Source organism: Montipora capricornis, chromosome 11, assembly GCF_036669925.1.
Source record: "Montipora capricornis isolate CH-2021 chromosome 11, ASM3666992v2, whole genome shotgun sequence".
NCBI classification, from domain to species: Eukaryota; Metazoa; Cnidaria; class Anthozoa; order Scleractinia; family Acroporidae; genus Montipora; species Montipora capricornis.
In genome coordinates, this window is record NC_090893.1 from 6,255,111 (window position 1) to 6,276,066 (window position 20,956).

General features: G+C 39.5%; 1 long non-coding RNA gene across 6 annotated transcripts in view; it reads right to left on the bottom strand.

Annotated features, from left to right (window-relative positions):
- Positions 1-854: 854 nt before the first annotated feature.
- LOC138024311 (uncharacterized) overlaps positions 855-20,956 on the bottom strand; it is a 38,586-nt gene continuing 18,484 nt past the window's right edge. For 2 of the 6 annotated variants that reach the window (XR_011126972.1, XR_011126975.1), the window contains 5 exons: positions 15,596-15,829; positions 13,367-13,503; positions 12,873-12,991; positions 6,712-6,945; positions 856-3,728 (listed from right to left, as the gene is read on the bottom strand). This is a non-coding gene — a long non-coding RNA (uncharacterized lncRNA). Of the gene's footprint in view, positions 3,729-6,711; positions 6,946-12,785; positions 12,992-13,366; positions 13,504-15,595; positions 15,830-20,956 lie in introns of all 6 variants that reach the window. The other 4 variants (XR_011126971.1, XR_011126970.1, XR_011126974.1 and 1 more) reach the window with 3 other exon arrangements.

Here is a 20,956-nt window from a genome sequence, read left to right on the forward strand (position 1 = left end):
ATTGCCAAAAGGTTTCTTCCAGGGTTTTCGTTTGAGGCCGGTGGTTTCCCATTCCGTGTCCGGTACTTCGATGCCAATAGTTGAAGGGTTTGTTTCATCTTTCATTACAGTAATATTTTTTTTACTTACTTTTTGAGTGAACTAAAGCCTTGCCTGGTAAACTGATTGTTGGGTTCCAGAAACCCTTGAAATAGCGTTTCTGAGTGTTCTATTTTAAAAATTTCCTAGGGGGGGGGGGGGGGTGGAGGGGGTGGCTCGCGGATCATACCGTGCTTTCAGGAATGGGTCCGCTACTATACAAAACTGTCGAAAACCCTGTTCCTTCACAAATTGCATAAAACCTAATGAGGGAAAGCGGCAAGACGCTGGTTATTTGAACTGTCTACCTTAGGCAGCGCCAGGTTTTCCAACAATCGTATTACTTTTAAAACTTTATAAAAGTGAGTTAGTTGCTTAATTAGAAATAATCTTTTTCTCCTTTTGCTCTTGACTTATCTACTCTGTTCAGTTTGCACAATGAACAAACTATATATGCAGTTTCGTCGAATAGAACCTCCACTCCAACAAAAAATAATTTTATGCCACAGGAAAAAAAAATTCCAACTAAATTTGCATGCATTTTCTTTTGTGAAAGAAGCATTTTTATCTGAGATAAATGAATTTCAGAATCCCTTATTTTTGTTTTCAAATTCCAGGGTGGCACCATCTTTTTATCTGTGATCTGCTATTGTTATCATGGAAAAGCTCTGCGTCAAAACTATAAGACAGGCATAACATGTCACAGCAATTTAAGATGGTGGTGCCCAGGAAATTTGAAAGTACACTAAGCAATTCTGAAAGTTTATAAGTTAAGCAAGAAACAATAACACATCTGCTTTCTCCTAAATAAGAGAATACATAACGGTAAAAGAAAAATATATGTAGAAAAGGGAAAAAACTCTCATCTCCCAGGACAGGACAAAACAGGGACCCCTAATCTAGACCCCCTTCTAGACCCCCATCTGGACCTGCTCAAAAAAAAATCGGCCTCAGAAATAAAGCTGCTAAGTATATCTTGGAAAAACTGAAGTTTTCAAAGCCTAATGAGCCAAAAAGTTGTACCAGATATTTTCATATCATTGCATTCTTTAAATTCTTTAGGGAGTCCAGACTTGTAGGCAGTGTTTTGCACCATCTCCTCATCTCCCAGCCTTCTACAGTTACCAAACTGTATTTTCAAATCTATGTTTATTTTCACTTTTTAGTTTGTCATCAATGTTGGCTGAATTCCATCAGACATACAAGTTAAACCAATCTCACTACAGTGATGCCAAGGCCTGATTTTGTTCTATGGATTCCTACATCCTGGCCTACAACACATATCAACCAAAGATTACAATACTCTGTGTCTCAGCTTTGCCTCCTCAAGCTAATGGAACATGCTGGTCAGTCAAATTGGGGTGGGCATGGGGGGATAAGTACTGTTAAGAGCTCTGGTTGAACCTTGCACTTCATACCATGCACAGATGATTGGCTTTTCGGCTTAATTTAATTGTAGTTAGATTAGTTAGTCGTTTCCCAAGGGTTGGGATGGCTCCTCCCCTTAGGCTCCTACGTGGGTTCCTTTGCAGGTCATTCGGTCAAAATGTTCGGCTTCTTTTCGGTCTCATGTCAAGTCAATGTCTTCACCTCAAGTGTTCAAGTCTTCATCAATGGAACTTCACCATCGACATCATTCACCTGCTTAGTTGCGCTTAAGTTCACATAACAACTACAACCCACTTGTCAGGCTATTTGCACTGCACCAAGTGGTGTTATCTTTGCTAGGGTTCAACCAGATTTTAATTTAAGTGATATATATACAAGATTATCTAAAGCCACTGGCTATTTCGCTTCTGGAAGGAGACCATCCTTGGAAACTCCTTTTACGCTAAATCACATCTCTTGTTATAATGTTGTACTGATTAGGACTAGGCAAGTAATGTTGGGAATAAATGGGCAAACTATGCACACACCCTAGAAGCTAGTCTAGGAATACATTATAAATAGAATAATTTACAGTTGTCTGCTTGGTGATCTGGCCTTTAAATGACAGTGTGACTGGGGATGGCACTAATTTGATCCAGACCCCAATGCTTTTCCTGTGTAAATTATGTTGTTGTATGTGTCGGCCGTTAACCACCTGGAGGCATTTACACGGAGAAGTAGAGAGGAAGCTGTATCAAAGGAAGGTCACTTCCAGGCCCACTTGCATTCATAGTCCCGCTGACTGAGCATTCAACTGTAAAACTGTTCCAGCCACAGCACTATGTTATTGAAATTGAAACCATTTAGGCAAGAATTGTGACAAATGAAAAAAAACAACAACAACAAAAATAAAACTTCCTAAAAGGTAAAGCTTGAAAATTTGTTCACTGTCTTGCATAAAAACCATCCATCTAGAATTGAAGAAAAAGGATCACAATTGCTGGCACTAGTTTAAGTCTCAATTACCAAGCCGTGGCAGTTGGTTGGAACAGCTGTAGTTGTATAATTAAAATGCCTACACTCACGTGTATGGATGCTGTGAATGGAGAGATCAAGACAGAAGCAAGACATCAGGTGTGTGGAATTTTCTTGTTTTCCAAAAAATTAAACTTCTGCAAGGTCGATTTTCGAGCATCATCGTCGATCCAAATTATACAATGCACTTGCGATCCGTATGCTTGGTAATGACAAAGAATGAGTATCAACTCGTTTTGTCCAGGATACCCTGAGTGTTTCAAACTGACACACTCTTGGTTTCTGAAGACAATCACACTTTAGTGTAGGAGCGCACCCTATCACCAACACCACAAGATGCAGCACATTAATTAACTTAAAACTTTGTAACCTAATTTGAATAAAGTCAATAAAAATATACAACTATCATGCTGTCACTGTGTTCATTTTTAAGAATAAACAAGAAACGAACAGCATTTTATACCTCATACGCTTCGCTGCGCATGAGTAATTAAACTAAACAATGCTAACAAGCCATTCTTTTTCAGCCTACTTACAATTTTCTTTCAGGATATCATGGTATTTTGAATTTAAGTAGAAAAACAAATTGTTGTATTTATTAATAAATTGAATTTAGTTACAAATAAAACAACTATACAAACAGTAGTCAGTGTCTTCTTTTTAAAATACTTAGCAACAACAAAATTAAGTGCATAATACTTGACTTAACTAAGTGAACAATAATTCTAATGAATGAATTTTGTTAGTCATATTTATGGTGCTTATGAAAAAGTCACACTGTTGTAACTAAGCTGTATTCACTCAATAAAAAATACAAAAACTGGTACTCAGTGTCTTGTTTTAAAACACTAACCATGTTGTTTTCAGCAACATCATATTAACCTTTTGACTCATCTGCAATTGCTGTCATGAAGACTTTTACCACTTGAAGAAGAAGAAGAAGAAGAACAAGAAGAAGAAGAAGAGGAAGAAGAAGAAGAAGAAGAAGAAGAAGAAGGCACTTGGGTCACTCCTTTTGTGAAAGTGTCCATCTTTAAGAGGATAAGTATAAATGATCCTGATCTGAGATTGTTTTGCTAAACTTGCGTGTGTTTTCTTTCCCAGTTCACTCCTGTTTAGTACCAGTCCTGCAATTGATGACCTCCAACAGATGCAATGGTAAGATTGACAAAGCCGAAAGTCACAAAACTGTCTTGATGTCCATCAATGTTGTCAACATCAGAAAATCACTTGGCATGGCAGCAATTCTAGGTGTGATAAAGTTAATCCATGGTTAATTTATTTAAATTTAACTAGTTATAGCTGTCGCTAAAGTGCCAACGAGCCAAGCTTGCGTGATCTGGCGGCTGCAAACATCACGCGGCGTACTCGTGCTTAACTCTCATTGGTTATCGCTACGGTCAACATTTCATCGCTTTGGTCTACATTACAGCTTTTGGTCTACATTACACTCAAATTTGAAGCGCTTCTGAGATTTCGTCCGCCTAAAAATCTTCTCGCGGCTCTATAAGCTGCCGCCTCGCCAGGCCTTCTGTCTTCAGAAGGCCTGACTCGTTGGCAATTACAAAACAGGGAGGCAAAAGAGTGATTGAATTACTTACAACCACATTCCTTTATGGAACAATGAACCAACCCAACAAAAACATTTTACATACTGTGAGTCAAAATCATAGTGAACAAATGTCAATCAAGAATTTCATATTTTTTCTTATTCTTTATCACCCAAGATAAGTTCCAGTACTGGAATTGAAGATGGTGGTGGCCAGGAAATTTGAAAGTACACTAAGCAATACTGAAATTCATAAGTTAAGCAAGGAAACAACAATAGACATCCGCTTTCTCCTAAATGAGAGAATACATAAAAAGAAAAAATATATGTAGAAAAAGGAAAAAAATAAACTCTCATCTCCCAGGACAGTATAAAACAGAGACCCCTAATCTGGACCCCCTTCTAGACCTCCATCTGGACCTGCTAAAAAATTTTAAAATCAATCTCAGAAATAAAGCTTTTGAGTATATCTTGCAAAAACTGAACTTTCCAAAGCCCAATGAGCCCAAAAGTTGTACCAGATATTTTCATATAATTGCATTCTTTAAATTTTGGAGGGAGTCCACACTTGGGGTCAGCGTTTTGCACCATCTCCTCATTTTCCAGCCTTCTATAGTTACAAAACTGTATTTTCAAATCTATGTTTATTTTCACTTTTTAGTTTGTCAGCAATGTTGGCTGAATTCCATCAGACATACAAGTTAAAAAATCTCACTACTGTGATGCCAAGGCCTGATTTTGTTCTATGGATTCCTAACATCCTGGCCTACAACGCATATCAACCAAAGATTACAATACTCTGTGACTCAGCTTTGCCTCCTCAAGCTAATGGAACATGCTGGTCAGTCAAATTGGGGTGGGCATGGGGGGATAAGTACTGTTAAGAGCTCTGGTTGAACCTCACACTGCATACGATACACAGATGATTGGCTTTTCGGCTTAATTTAATTGTAGTTAGATTAGTTAGTCATTTCCCAAGGGTTGGGATGGCTCCTCCCCTTAGGCTCCTATGTGGGTTCCTTTGCAGGTCATTCGGTCAAAATGTTCGGCTTTTTTTCGGTCTCATGTCAAGTCAATGTCTTCACCTCAAGTCTTCAAGTCTTCATCAATGGAACTTCACCATCGACATCATTCACCTGCTTAGTTGCGCTTAAGTTCACATAACAACTACAACCCACTTGTCAGGCTATTTGCACTGCACCAAGTGGTGTTATCTTTGCTAGGGTTCAACCAGATTTTAAATTAACTGATATATACAAGATTAACTGAAGCCACTGGCTATTTAGCTTCTGGAAGGAGACCACCCTTGGAAACTCCTTTTACACTAAATCACATCTCTTGTTATAATGTTGTACTGATTAGGACTAGGCAAGTAATGTTGGGAATAAATGGGCAAACTATGCACACACCCTAGAAGCTAGTCTAGGAATACATTATAAATAGAATAATTTACAGTTGTCTGCTTGGTGATCTGGCCTTTAAATGACAGTGTGACTGGGATGGCACTAATTTGATCCAGACCCCAATGCTTTTCCTGTGTAAATTATGTTGTTGTATGTGTCAGCCGTTAACCACCTGGAAGCATTTACACGGAGAAGTAGAGAGGAAGCTGTATCAAAGGAAGGTCACTTCCAGGCCCACTTGCATTCATAGTCCCGCTGACTGAGCATACAACTGTAAAACTGTTCCAGCCACAGCACTATGTTATTGAAATTGAAACCATTTAGGCAAGAATTGTGACAAATTAAAAAAAACAACAACAACAAAAATAAAACTCCCTATAAGGTAAAACTTGAAAATTTGTTCACTGTCTGGCATAAAAACCATCCATCTAGAATTAAAGAAAAAGGATCACAATTGCTGGCACTAGTTTAAGTCTCAATTACCAAGCCGTGGCAGTTGGTTGGAACAGCTGTAGTTGTATAATTAAAATAGCTACACTCATGTGTATGGATGCTGTGAATGGAGAGATCAAGACAGAAGCAAGACATCAGGTGTGTGGAATTTTCTTGTTTTCCGGAAAATTAAAGTTCTGCAAGGTCGATTTTCGAGCATCATCATCGATCCAAATTATACAATGCACTTGCGATCCGTATGCTTGGTAATGACAAAGAATGAGTATCAACTCATTTTGTCCAGGATACCCTGAGTGTTTCAGACTGACACACTCTTGGTTTCTGAAGACAATCACACTTTCGTGTAGGAGCGCACCCCATCACCAACACCACAAGATGCAGCACATTAATTAACTTAAAACTTTGTAATCTTATTTGAATAAAGTCAATAAAAATATACAACTACTATGGTGTCACTGTCTTTTTATTTTAAAGTACCTAAGAATAAATTAAACTAAACAACACTAACAGATCATTCTATTTCAGCCCACTGACAATTTTATTTCAGGAAATCATGGTATTTTGAATTCAAACTAGAAAAACCAACTGTTGTATTTCAAATGAATTTTATTACAAATAAAAGAACTATACAAAAAGTAGTCAGTGTCTTCTCTCAAAAGTGTACTAACTTCAATGTTATCAGCAACAAAAAAAATTAATGAATGAATTTTTCAGTCATATTTTTCATGCTTATGAAATTATAGGTTACACTGTTGTAAGTAAGCTGCATTGACGCAATAAAAAAATACACAAACAGTTGTCAGTGTCTTCTTTTAAAATACTAACCTTGTTGTTTTCAGCAACATCACATTGACTCTGTTAATCTTTTAACTCGTATGCAATCATGATCATCAACTTTATCACTACTACAAGAAGACTTTGGCCATCTGATAGATGCAATCTGCTGCCTGAGCAAAAGTGTCCATCAAGCAGGTGAGTATTAAAGAATCTGATCTCTGACTGCTTTGCTAAACTGGCTTGTGTTTTTCTTTCACAGTTCACTCCTGTTTTGCACCACTCCTGCAATTGATGCAACAGATGCAATGGTAAGATAGAGGAAAATTGAAAGTCCCGAGGCTGTCTTGATGTGCATCAACATTGAGATAATCAGTTGAACTGGCAGCAATTCTAGATGTGAAAAGTTTAATCCCTGGTTAATTTATTGAAGTGCAGTTAAGGAACTAGGATTTCAAAAGTTCTTGGATTACTTACAACTACATTCCTTTGCAGAAATACCAGTGTAAAAGTATTTACCATACAGTGAATCAAAATCACTGTGATTAAATGTCAATCAAGACTTTGATTTTTGTTGATCTTGATCACCCTAGTTCCTGTTCCTGAAATAATTATGATTAGTTTTTCTAATGTTGAATTGCCTTTGGTTCACACATCGCAGAGAGAAGAAAAACAAGAAAACACTGTGCCTAAATACAAAACAACTCTCTCTCTCTCTCTCTCTCTAAAAGCTTTACAACTACTACATGAATCTTCAAAACATTATAGAGCCATTCTGAAGCTCCCTTCCTCGAGCTGGCTCTTGTCATACAACCAAACTTGAGTACTGGTCATCAGAGGAAGACAGGTGCGAGTCTTATTAGAACAACTTCACAAAATCTTTCTTCTTGGACCTGTATATAGGTGTTGCTCATAGCAATGTTGTCTTAGAACCGGTCCATTACGCCATCATTCATGGCCCTGTTCCATCAACAGAAAAATGATTAGACTTATCCCATTGTCCAAGGACATGGTATCAGGGAAGGTGAGCTTCCTCCATGACAATGTCTTCCTTATATAAGCTCTACCTTTAACCAGAAAGCATGGCCAGTGAAGAGCAGCCCAGATGGGATGACATGTGAGGTGTTGTCTTCATGATATGGCCTAAACCATCTGGACAGTAAGCCATCAAAAGTAAGCAGAAGAGGAGGGGATTGGAAAGAATACTGCCAAGCTTCAGTTCATGGAATAATAAAAATGGTGCTGCAACAAACATGACAAAGCAAAGTCAGGTGTCAGCGATCTCAATCCAGCATTATGCAGGGTATTTCTCATGATTGATGTACCTTTAAATGCCATATAGCGCCTAAACCCGTCTCCTGGTTACAAGTTTAATATTCAGTTTCCATTGTTGACAAATGGTATGGACTACTTTCTCCTTATTTTCTCCCTTGAAAATGAATTTATCAGACTTGAAAACAGCATCACTTCACTTTTAAAGTGTTTAATCTGATGCCACCCTTTGACATTTCTATTGCAACTCAGTATTATGCAGGAAAATGTGTCATAAACCAACTTTAGCACCCAACAAGCAATCAAGAAGCACCCAGGACACTTTTCTAGGTTACTGGTGGAAGGTCCAAATCTGACTTTGACACCCATTCTATTCAGTGCAAGTGTAATTTGAAGAAAGAATGCATTACTTCATAATTATCTTTTGTAACAAACCGAATGTATTGAAGATATTTCCTCAAGTTTCTTCACAAAGATTGTCAAAAAAAAAAACACGCTTCTTCACCAGCTCAACCCATGTTGTGCCAACTCCTCTTTTCTTAGTTCATTTAGATGTACACACCGGGAGGCTGCAAACCAGTGTTGAACAGTTCCAAGCCACCTTTACTCTGCGTTCCCCTTCTTTCCCTCAAAGCCCTTTGCAACTGTAAATTTATATTGCACCGACAGCGGCAGTCAGACTCCTACAATCCTCCTTGTTTACCACAGCTGTAAACCATGCATGTGCCAAGGACATGCATGGGTTTTAGCACATTCTTGGTGGTGTCCTTAAATCAAAACTGGCTTCAGGCTTAATTTTGCTGTCATATTTCAGAAAAAAAGATGAGGCATCGGTTAGAGTACATGGAGACTGGTCCAGTCGGTAAATTGACATAGATGCTTGCAGTGATATTAGCTAATTTAATCCCCTCTAAAGAGAACTCTGCTGTTTTCACTGCATTTATACACTGTCCCATCTGATCGCCAAGATCGTAACATGCCAAGAGCAATTGCAGACCCTTTTGTGTGACACTGAATTTCACAATGTCATCAACCACTCTGACCTGGGCATGTCATTAAACTGCATCCTGACTTATATAAACTTGAATAGTGGCAGCAAGCTGCTTCAGTATTCTTTGGCAGAGGAACTCCTTAGCTCTTTTTAGCCAAGAAGGATTTGGGACAATACTGGGAAGCTTCAGTTCACGCACCATGAAAAGAAGAAAAGTGGCGCTGCAAGAAACTAAACTTAACAAAGACTGCTGTTAGCAATCTAAACACAGCATTATGCAGGGTACTTGGTTCAAGTGATCCATCTTTAAGTGCCCCGCACACCGTCAAAGGCTCTCCTCCTTCTGCGTAAAGCCAAGTTGAAGAATATCTTCACCCACTGACAACCTTGAGTTGAAGACAACCCAGAGTATCGTAGCTCAATAGCAACCAAATAGTGTTGGTGCCACATTAGAACCCTGGTTGATGCCACTAATTTATTCAAAGGACAGTGTTAGTTCACTGTTCACAAGTCTTTCATGCACCTCTGTACAGAGCTTCTTGATGATTCTTATGAACTTTTGTGGACAAGCAGATTTACTAAGTCAAATGCTTTAAACAAGTCTCCAAAGGCTATCCACACCTTTGTGCTTTTCTCTGTGGTATTTTGCATGAACTCACAACACATGGAAAATCCATGTATCATGATACTTCTTTCATTGCAGTATCCTAACTGTGGTTTGGAGTGTAAATAATATAAATAAAGATTTCCTTCTTTTCAGGAGATATTTGCATGGTTGCAGTGTACACACCAACAAGAGTTAGCTAATTACCACTTCTTAGACTGGTGCCTCCAGCGGCTAGTCTGCTGGAAAATAACAAAGCCAACACCAGCTGTTTTCTCTTCTCTGTTATTCCAGATGACTGTTTGACTCTTATCAACTTCCAACTTACCGTTTCTCACTCTGGTCTTACTGCAGAGTAACTATCATTGCTTGTATGAACCTTCCAAGCACAAGCATTAATGTTTCTTTGGGGCATTACACTTAAAGTGTGGTTGACATTGCCTTCTTTAACTTCATCAACTTCATGAATTAGCGAAATAAAAGGTATACAAGACCAGGAAACATGGCCAAGGAGAGTTTGCACAAGTTAAGACAATTAACGGCAGCCTACATCAGCCACCATAATCCAGGTACTTCACTCAAAAAGTTATGCTGCATGTTTTAACCGAGGAGCCCGGAGACTTCCATCGACCCTGGCTTGGATAGATGGCAGTCCATGGAATGTTTGGTACTCTACAAGTGCAGCTCACTGCAACTTACTTCAGCAAATCAAGAATTAGTAAAATTAAAGAAAAAGAATATGCCAAAAAAAATGCACTCTGCTCCATACTTGCTGGGAAAAAAGGGCAGCATCTTAGTGTGCAACAAGCCTAGGAATGGCCAGTTGAACGGAAAGAGGTGCCACTGCTCCATAGCCAATGCCCAACATGGAGGAACGAGGTGTTGTTTTCTATAAGTTCCTAAAGGGTTGTTATCGTTGAAGAGAATTTGTCCTCTCAGTCTATAAAATGTGCCAATGGCTCCACACAAAATGCAGGGGTCTAACAACCAGGTTCAGCTCCTGGGTTCATGTGGCAGAATTGTTATCACTGACAGGAGAAGGGGCAAAAGGTGGGTCAATGGTGCATGAAAACCAGTTTTCCGTTGTGTCAAGCCTCTCCATCTTTTCCTCCTTAACAAAATCTTTGGCCTCTGTGAGATGGCATTCCTTGGAACCCAGATCGGTGTTAGGAAGGACAACCACCTGCAAACACCTTGCCTCCGTTAAAGTCATGGTAGTTTTTAGGTATGTTGGAAGTAAGAATGGTACTCCTAGAAATGGGAGTGTCATTACTTAAAGTAGGGTTGGGGTCAGACATGAGTATTGCTAGATCATCATCCAGCGACCACATCAGTGTTTCTACTTGAAATGTTGGTACAATTAGAGCTAGAAGCAGCGAGCTAGTTCAAACAATATCCCCAAGAAAGATTGCCTTATGCTGTCCACAATAAAGGAGGATCAGCGCATATTATTCTAGGTACAAGTTCTTCTTGATCAGGAATGATAAAAGCACTGGTGGTGTTCAAATCCTCTTGGCAGAGGATGTTTTAGAGGTCAAATGCATCCCTGACAGGATATGTCTTATCAAGACAAATGCTGAAAGATGCCTGGATGATGGGTTCAACAATGCCACCTACAATGAGCTTCTATGTACAATGGCTACTACTGGTGAATCTGAAAACTTTTACATTGTGGGGACTTCAATGCCCATGATCAAAACCAATGCAAGGCTGGCAATGTGGAAGACATGCAAAGGGCCTCTTCTGAAGCTAGTACTCCTCTTCTGTGCAGGCTTGGAAATGACATCATTGCTGATAAGAAGATTCTTTAGCATTAGGAGGAGAGCTATATCAATTTATTTAAAAGAGAAGGGAGGTGCTACTGATACAGGAAACTACTGGGATCTGATACTAACAGATCACTGTATGAAAGTCATCAAAAGAGTGCTGGAGAAGGTGCTACAAGATACAGTGGACATAAATGTATGTAGGATGCACTTTAAATATATTCCTGGAAGAGGAACAACTGCTGCAATTTTCATTATGTGACAGCTTTAAAACAAACACCGTGCTAAGGAGAGCAACTTACACCTTGCCTTTGTTGAAGTAGAGAAGGTCATTGACAGTGTTTCACTGCAGGTTCTTTGGTGGACCAAGAGGTATATTGTTGTAACTCAAATGTTAGTTAGTACAATCCAGGCATTGTATACCAATGTAAAAAGTGGAGTTTGTATGAACAACTCTTTCCCTAACACCTTCCATGTCCAGATGAGAGGCTATTAAGTATCAATACTAAGTCCACTACTGTTTGTTATTCTGTTAGAGGCAATGTCATATGAATTTAGAACCTGTTGTCCATGGAAACTCTCATATGCAGATGACTTGGCTGTATCATCTGATAACCTTGATGGACTACTGCTGATAATTGCACCTCTGCATGTCTGGGTTAGGGTCAAAACGTCTGCATGTGAACATGGGCAAACATAAGGTGATAATATCTGGTCCGCAGCTTGGTACACTGAGAGAGTCCGGCAAGCAACCGTGTAATGTCTGCTGGAAAGGAGTTTCAAGTTAGTAATTTTTATCCTCTGTAATGGATATTCCCACTGGGTCTACAACAGATGCAGTAACATGTGTGAAAAGCTAATCTCTGACCCTACATACATGTATAGATGTAAATGGTATCTCACTACTGCCTGCCATCCACCCTTTCATTGACCACTCACTCCACTGTAACAGTCACAAGTCGTCATCTTCAGAGGCCATCGTTCACTTCCGTAATGCATAGGGCTTCTCTTGTAGACTCTTTCCCAGGTGTTTATTGATAGGGTCTTGCATAATGTGAAGTGCAGCAATTCCCGGAACTCTCCCCAGCCAGCTGTCACTCTTGTGATTGTTGCAGTCTTGCAGCCACGACTGGCAAATATGGTATCTCCCATATAAAAATAGGAGTCTACAACCTCCAGTTCGTGGTCATTGACTATCACATGATCACAGGGCCTGCAATATTAATGTCCCATGCAAAGGCAAAGTAAGCAAAATGTTCTTGGCTTGGCTGGATTACATCTACCTCTGAGGTGTAGGCACCGAAGATTGCACATGTCATGGGACTTGATGACTCGATCAACTTGATCGACTGTCATCACACTGAAGGGCAAAGTATGAGGGACAGGCCTAGCAAAACCTGGTCAGAGCGAGTGTATGAGGATGTGATGCTCTCCAATCTCTCAGTTACAGACGCCCTTTAGAGACAGAGAAGTAGAAGAAGGGCAAACGTACCATGCAATGTCATACTCTCTTGAGGTGGAAAGCGATGTAAGATGAATGATGATGACAAAATCAGGCTTCTTCAAAGCGTCCACTTACATGTACCAGAATGTATATACATGGCCTTTTGTGCAGCTATGACACAGAAATTTCAAGTCTCGTCTGCTACAACCAGTCCCAAAGCAGAGTGTGCTAAATGCAGTTGATGAACTCAAAGCCTATGAAAGGACAAAAAGGTAAAAAATACTATTACCTTTGCTGCCACATTGTTACTGTCTTTAACTGTTGATAGCAAAGATGATTGTATTGAAGTAAGTAACTTTTTGATATCAGCTATAAGATCCCAACAAGGGGCTCACTGGCTGTGTAATGAAGGCGTCACCTGTTAAAAAGGTTGATACATTTCCTTGGCAAAGTTTGTTTGTTTAAACAAATATTCTCCCTTGACTAAAACCAAGAATTAATTCGCATACATTATCTGTAAAAACGGGAAGAAAACACCATGCATCCAGGCCACAATGAGGCTTTTATAGAACAAATAACCCTTGAAAAAACCCAAAATATTAATGTCATCACGAGTGTTTTGAGTTTACCTTCAAGCACAAGTTTATGCCCTCTTTGATGAATCTGACAGTTCAGGCGTCTCGTTCAAAGTATAGCCTATATTCCTTGGGGACAGCTTCCTAACATTCTTTACTTCAATGAGTGATGCAATCCGGTTTAAACAGATCTGGAAGAAATTAATAGGATTTTTCACCCTTATCAAACTGTATTTAAATTACATATCACTACCTTGCTTTCTCAAATTTCACTCCAAATATTCTATTACAATCAAATGTATTTATGTCATCACTTTTCAGTTCCTGTGCAAGTTTGAGCCCAGTACATTTGTCCTGTCAGTCCTGTCCAAACCATCCACATCAGCCAAGGATTGCAACCTCACTACAACTACAGCTTTGCCTCCTCAAGCTAATGGAACATGCTGGTCAGTCAAATTGGGGTGGGCATGGGGGGATAAGTACTGTTAAGAGCTCTGGTTGAACCTTGCACTTCATACCATGCACAGATGATTGGCTTTTCGGCTTAATTTAATTGTAGTTAGATTAGTTAGTCATTTCCCAAGGATTGGGATGGCTCCTCCCCTTAGGCTCCTACGTGGGTTCCTTTGCAGGTCATTCGGTCAAAAATTTCGGCTTTTTCGGTCTCTCGTCAAGTCAATGTCTTCACCTCAAGTCTTCAAGTCTTCATCAATGGAACTTCACCATCGACATCATTCACCTGCTTAGTTGCGCTTAAGTTCACATAACAACTACAACCCACTTGTCAGGCTATTTGCACTGCACCAAGTGGCGTTATCTTTGCTAGGGTTCAACCAGATTTTAATTTAACTGATATATACAAGATTAACTGAAGCCACTGGCTATTTAGCTTGTGGAAGGAGACCATCCTTGGAAACTCCTTTTACGCTAAATCACATCTCTTGTTATAATGTTGTACTGATTAGGACTAGGCAAGTAATGTTGGGAATAAATGGGCAAACTATGCACACACCCTAGAAGCTAGTCTAGGAATACATTATAAATAGAATAATTTACAGTTGTCTGCTTGGTGATCTGGCCTTTAAATGACAGTGTGACTGGGATAACACTAATTTGATCCAGACCCCAATGCTTTTCCTGTCTAAATTATGTTGTTGCATGTGTCGGCCATTAACCACCGGGAGGCATTTACACGGAGAAGTAGAGAGGAAGCTGTATCAAAGGAAGGTCACTTCCAGGCCCACTTGCATTCATAGTCCCGCTGACTGAGCATACAACTGTAAAACTGTTCCAGCCACAGCACTATTTTATTGAAATTGAAACCATTTAGGCAAGAATTGTGACAAATTTTAAAAAAAAAAAACAACAACCAAAATAAAACTCCCTAAAAGGTAAAGCTTGAAAATTTGTTCACTGTCTGGCATAAAAACCATCCATCTAGAACTGAAGAAAAAGGATCACAATTGCTGGCACTAGTTTAAGTCTCAATTACCAAGCCGTGGCAGTTGGTTGGAACAGCTGTAGTTGTATAATTAAAATAGCTACACTCATGTGTATGGATGCTGTGAATGGAGAGATCAAGACAGAAGCAAGACATCAGGTGTGTGGAATTTTCTTGTTTTCCGGAAAATTAAACTTCTGCAAGGTCGATTTTCGAGCATCATCGTCGATCCAAATTATACAATGCACTTGCGATCCGTATGCTTGGTAATGACAAAGAATGAGTATCAACTCATTTTGTCCAGGATACCCTGAGTGTTTCAGACTGACACACTCTTGGTTTCTGAAGACAATCACACTTTAGTGTAGGAGCGCACCCCATCACCAACACCACAAGATGCAGCACATTAATTAACTTAAAACTTTGTAACCTTATTTGAATAAAGTCAATAAAAATATACAACTACTATGCTGTCACTGTCTTTTTATTTTAAAGTACCTAAGAATAAATTAAACTAAACAATACTAACAGATCATTCTATTTCAGCCCACTGACAATTTTATTTCAGGAAATCATAATATTTTGAATTCAAACTAGAAAAACCAACTGTTGTATTTCAAATGAATTTTATTACAAATAAAAGAACTATACAAAAAGTAGTCAGTGTCTTCTCTCAAAAGTGTACTAACTTCAATGTTATCAGCAACAAAAAAAATTAATGAATGAATTTTTCAGTCATATTTTTCATGCTTATGAATAAGTTGCACTGTTGTAAGTAAGCTGCATTGACGCAATAAAAAAATACACAAACAGTTGTCGGTGTCTTCTTTTAAAATACTAACCTAGTTGTTTTCAGCAACATCACATTCACTCTGTTAATCTTTTAACTCGTATGCAATCATGATCATCAACTTTATCACTACTACAAGAAGACTTTGGCCATCTGATAGATGCAATCTGCTGCTTCAGGAAAAGTGTCCATCAAGCAGGTGAGTATTAAAGAATCTGATCTCTGACTGCTTTGCTAAACTGGCTTGTGTTTTTCTTTCACAGTTCACTCCTGTTTTGCACCACTCCTGCAATTGATGCAACAGATGCAATGGTAAGATAGAGGAAAATTGAAAGTCCCGAGGCTGTCTTGATGCGCATCAACATTGAGATAAACAGTTGAACTGGCAGCAATTCTAGATGTGAAAAGTTTAATCCCTGGTTAATTTATTGAAGTGCAGTTAAGAAACTAGGATTTCAAAAGTTCTTGGATTACTTACAACTACATTCCTTTGCAGAAATACCAGTGTAAAAGTATTTGCCATACAGTGAATCAAAATCACTGTGTTTAAATGTCAATCAAGAATTTGATTTTTGTTGTTCTTGATCACCCTAGTTCCTGTTCCTGAAATAATTATGATTAGTTTTTCTAATGTTGAATTGCCTTTGGTTCACACATTGCAGAGAGAAGAAAAACAAGAAAACACTGTGCCTAAATACGAAACAACTCTCTCTCTCTCTCTAAAAGCTTTACAAGTACTACATGAATCTTCAAAACATTATAGAGCCATTCTGAAGCTCCCTTCCTCAAGCTGGCTCTTGTCATACAACCAAACTTGAGTACTGGTCATCAGAGGAAGACAGGTGCGAGTCTTATTAGAACAACTTCACAAAATCTTTCTTCTTGGACCTGTATATAGGTGTTGCTCATAGCAATGTTGTCTTAGAACCGGTCCATTACGCCATCATTCATGGCCCTGTTCCATCAACAGAAAAATGATTAGACTTATCCCATTGTCCAAGGACATGGTATCAGGGAAGGTGAGCTTCCTCCATGACAATGTCTTCCTTATATAAGCTCTACCTTTAACCAGAAAGCATGGCCAGTGAAGAGCAGCCCAGATGGGATGACATGTGAGGTGTTGTCTTCATGATATGGCCTAAACCATCTGGACAGTAAGCCATCAAAAGTAAGCAGAAGAGGAGGGGATTGGAAAGAATACTGCCAAGCTTCAGTTCATGGAATAATAAAAATGGTGCTGCAACAAACATGACAAAGCAAAGTCAGGTGTCAGCGATCTCAATCCAGCATTATGCAGGGTATTTCTCATGATTGATGTACCTTTAAATGCCATATAGTGCCTAAAACCATCTCCTGGTTGTGCACAAATGATACAAGTTTAATATTCAGTTTCCATTGTTGACAAATGGTATGGTCTACTTTCTCCTTATTTTCTCCCTTGAAAATGAATTTATCAGACTTGAAAACACCATCACCTCACTTTCAAAGTGTTTAATCTGATGCCACCCTTTGACATTTCTATTGCAACTCAGTATTATGCAGGAAAATGTGTCATAAACCAACTTTAATCAACAAGCACCCAGGACACTTTTCTAGGTTACTGGTGGAAGGTCCAAATCTGACTTTGAAACCCATTCTATTCAGTGCAAGTGTAATTTGAAGAAAGAATGCCTCACTTCATAATTATCTTTTGTTACAAACCGAATGTATTAAAGATATTTCCTCAAGTTTCTTCACAAAGATTGTCAAAAAAAATAACACCCTTCTTCACTAGCTCAACCCATGTTGTGCCAACTCCTCTTTTCTTAGTTCATTTAGATGTACACACCGGGAGGCTACGAACCAGTGTTGAACAGTTCCAAGCCACCTTTACTCTGCGTTCCCCTTCTTTCCCTCAAAGCCCTTTGCAACTGTAAATTTATATTGCACCGACAGCGGCAGTCAGACTCCTACAATCCTCCTTGTTTACCACAGCTGTAAACCATGTGCCAAGGAAATGCATGGGTTTTAGCACATTCTTGGTGGTGTCCTTAAATCAAAACTGGCTTCAGGCTTAATTTTGCTGTCATATTTCAGAAAAAAAGATGAGGCATCGGTTAGGGTACATGGAGACTGGTCCAGTCTGTAAATTGACATAGATGCTTGTAGTGATATTAGCTAATTTAATCCCCTCTAAAGAGAACTCTGCTGTTTTCACTGCATTTATACACTGTCCCATCTGATCGCCGAGATCGTAACATGTCAAGAGCAATTGCAGACCCTTTTGTGTGACACTGAATTTCACAATGTCATCAACCACTCTGACCTGGGCATGTCATTAAACTGCATCCTGACTTATGTAAACTTGAATAGTGGCAGCAAGCTGCTTCAGTATTCTTTGGCAGAGGAACTCCTTAGCTTTTTTTAGCCAAGAAGGATTTGGGACAATACCGGGAAGCTTCAGTTCATGCACCATGAAAAGAAGAAAAGTGGCGCTGCAAGAAACTAAACTTAACAAAGACTGCTGTTAGCAATCTAAACGCAGCATCATGCAGGGTACTTGGTTCAAGTGATCCATCTTTAAGTGCCCCGTACACCGTCAAAGGCTCTCCTCCTTCTGCGTAAAGCCAAGTTGAAGAATATCTTCACCCACTGACAACCTTGACTTGAAGACAACCAAGAGTATGTTAGCTCAATAGCAACCAAACAGTGTTGGTGCCACATTAGAACCCTGGTTGATGCCACTAATTTATTCAAAGGACAGTGTTAGTTCACTGTTCACAAGTCTTTCATGCACCTCTGTACAGAGCTTCTTGATGATTTTTATGAACTTTTGTGGACAAGCAGATTTACTAAGGGTAGTAAATCATGATAGACTGAGTCAAATGCTTTAAACAAGTCCCCAAAGGCTATCCACACCTTTGTGCTTTTCTCTGTGGTATTTTGCATGAGTTCACAACACATGGAAAATCCATGTATCATGATACTTCTTTCATTGCAGTATCCTAACTGTGGTTTGGAGTGTAAATAATGGTTTGGTGTACACACCAACAAGAGTTAGCTCATTACCACTTCTTAGACTGGTGCCTCGAGCAGCTAGCCTGCTGGAAAATAACAAAGCCAACACCAGCTGTTTTCTCTTCTCTGTTATTCCAGATGACTGTTTGACTCCACTCAACTTTCAACTTACCGTTTCTCACTCTGGTCTTACCGTAGAGTAACTATCATTGGTTGTATGAACATTCCAAGCACAAGGATTAATGTTTCTTTGGGGCATTTGCCTACTTTAACTTCATCAACTTCACGCATTAGCCAAATAAAAGGTATACAAGACCAGGAAACATGGCCAAGGAGAGTTTGCACAAAGACAATTAATGGCAGCCTACATCAGCCACCATAATCCAGGTACTTCACTCAAAACGTTATGCTGCATGTTTCAACTGGGGAGCCCGGAGACTTCCATCGACCCTGGCTTGGATAGATGGCAGTGCATGGAATGTTTGGTACACCACAAGTGCAGCTCACTGCAACTTACCTCAGCAAATCAAGAATTAGTAAAATTAAAGAAGAAGAATAAGCCAAAAAAAAAAGCACTCTGCTCCATACTTGCTGGGGAAAAAAGGGCAGCATCTTAGTGTGCAACAAGGCTAGGAATGGCCAGTTGAACGGAAAGAGGTGCCACTGCTCCATAGCCAATGCCCATCATGGAGGAATAACGTGTTGTTTTCTATGAGATCCTAAAGGGTTGTTATCGCTGAAGAGAATTTGTCCTCTCAGTCTATAAAATGTGCCAATGGCTCCACACAAAATCAAGGCCTCTAACAACCAAGTCCAGCTCCTGGGTTCATGTGGCAGAATTGTTATCACTGACAGGAGAAGGGGCGAAAGGTGGGTCAATGGTGCATGAAAACCAGTTTTGCGTTGTGTCAAGCCTTTCCATCTTTTCCTCCTTAACGAACAGACATGGGTATTGCTAGATCATCATCCAGCGACCACATGAGTGTTTCTACTTGAAATGTTGGTACAATGAGAGCTAGAAGCAGCGAGCTAGTTGAAACAATATCCCCAAGAAAGATTGCCTTATGCTGTCCACAATAAAGGAGGTGGAAGGGAGGATCAGCGCATATTCTAGGTACAAGTTCTTCTTCATCAGGAATGATAAAAGCACTGGTGGTGTTCAAATCCTCTTGGCAAAGGATGTTTTAGAGGTCAAATGCATCCCTGACAGGATATGTCTTATCAAGACAAATGCTGAAAGATGCCTGGATGATGGGTTCAACAATGCCACCTACAATGAGCTTCTATGTACAATGGCTACTACTGGTGAATCTGAAACCTTTTACATCGTGGGGACTTCAATGCCTATGATGAAAAACAATGCAAGGCTGGCAATGTGGAAGACATGCAAAGGGCCTCTTCTGAAGCTAGTACTCCTCTTCTGTGCAGGCTTGCAAACGACATCATTGCTGATAAGAAGATTCTTTAGCATTAGGAGGAGAGCTATATCAATTTATTTAAAAGAGAAGGGAGGTGCTACTGATGCAGGAAACTACTGGGATCTGAAACTAACAGATCACTGTATGAAAGTCATCAAAAGAGTGCTGGAGAAGGTGCTACAAGATACAGTGGACATACATGTATGTAGGATGCACTTTTAATATATTCCTGGAAGAGGAACAACTGATGCAATTTTCATTATGTGACAGCTTCAAAACAAACACCGTGCTAAGGAGAGAAACTTACACTTTGCCTTTGTTGAAGTACAGAAGATCATTGACAGTGTTTCACTGCAGGTTCTTTGGTGGACCAAGAGGTATATTGTTGTAACTCAAATGTTAGTTAGTACAATCCAGGCATTGTATACCAATGTAAAAAGTGGAGTTTGTATGAACAACTCTTTCCCTAACACCTTCCATGTCCAGATGGGAGGCTATTAAGTATCAATGCTGAGTCCACTACTGTTTGTTATTCTCTTAGAGGCAATGTCATATGAATTTAGAACCCGTTGTCCATGGAAACTCTCATATGCAGATGACTTGGCTGTATCATCTGATACCCTTGATGGACTACTGCTGATAATTGCACCTCTGCATGTCTGGGTTAGGGTCAAAAGGTCTGCATGTGAACATGGGCAAACATAACGTGATAATATCTGGTCCGCAGCTTGGTACACTGGGAGAGTCTGGAAAGCAACCGTGTAATGTCTGCTGGAAAGGAGTTTCAAGTTATTTTATCCTCTGTAATGGATATTCCCACTGGGTCCACAACAGATGCAGTAACATGTGTGAAAAGCTAATCTCTGACCCTACATACATGTATAGATGTAAATGGTATCTCACTACTGCCTGCCATCCACCCTTTCATTGACTACTCACTCCACTGTAACAGTGACAAGTCGTCATCTTCAGAGGCCATCGTTCACTTCCGTAATACA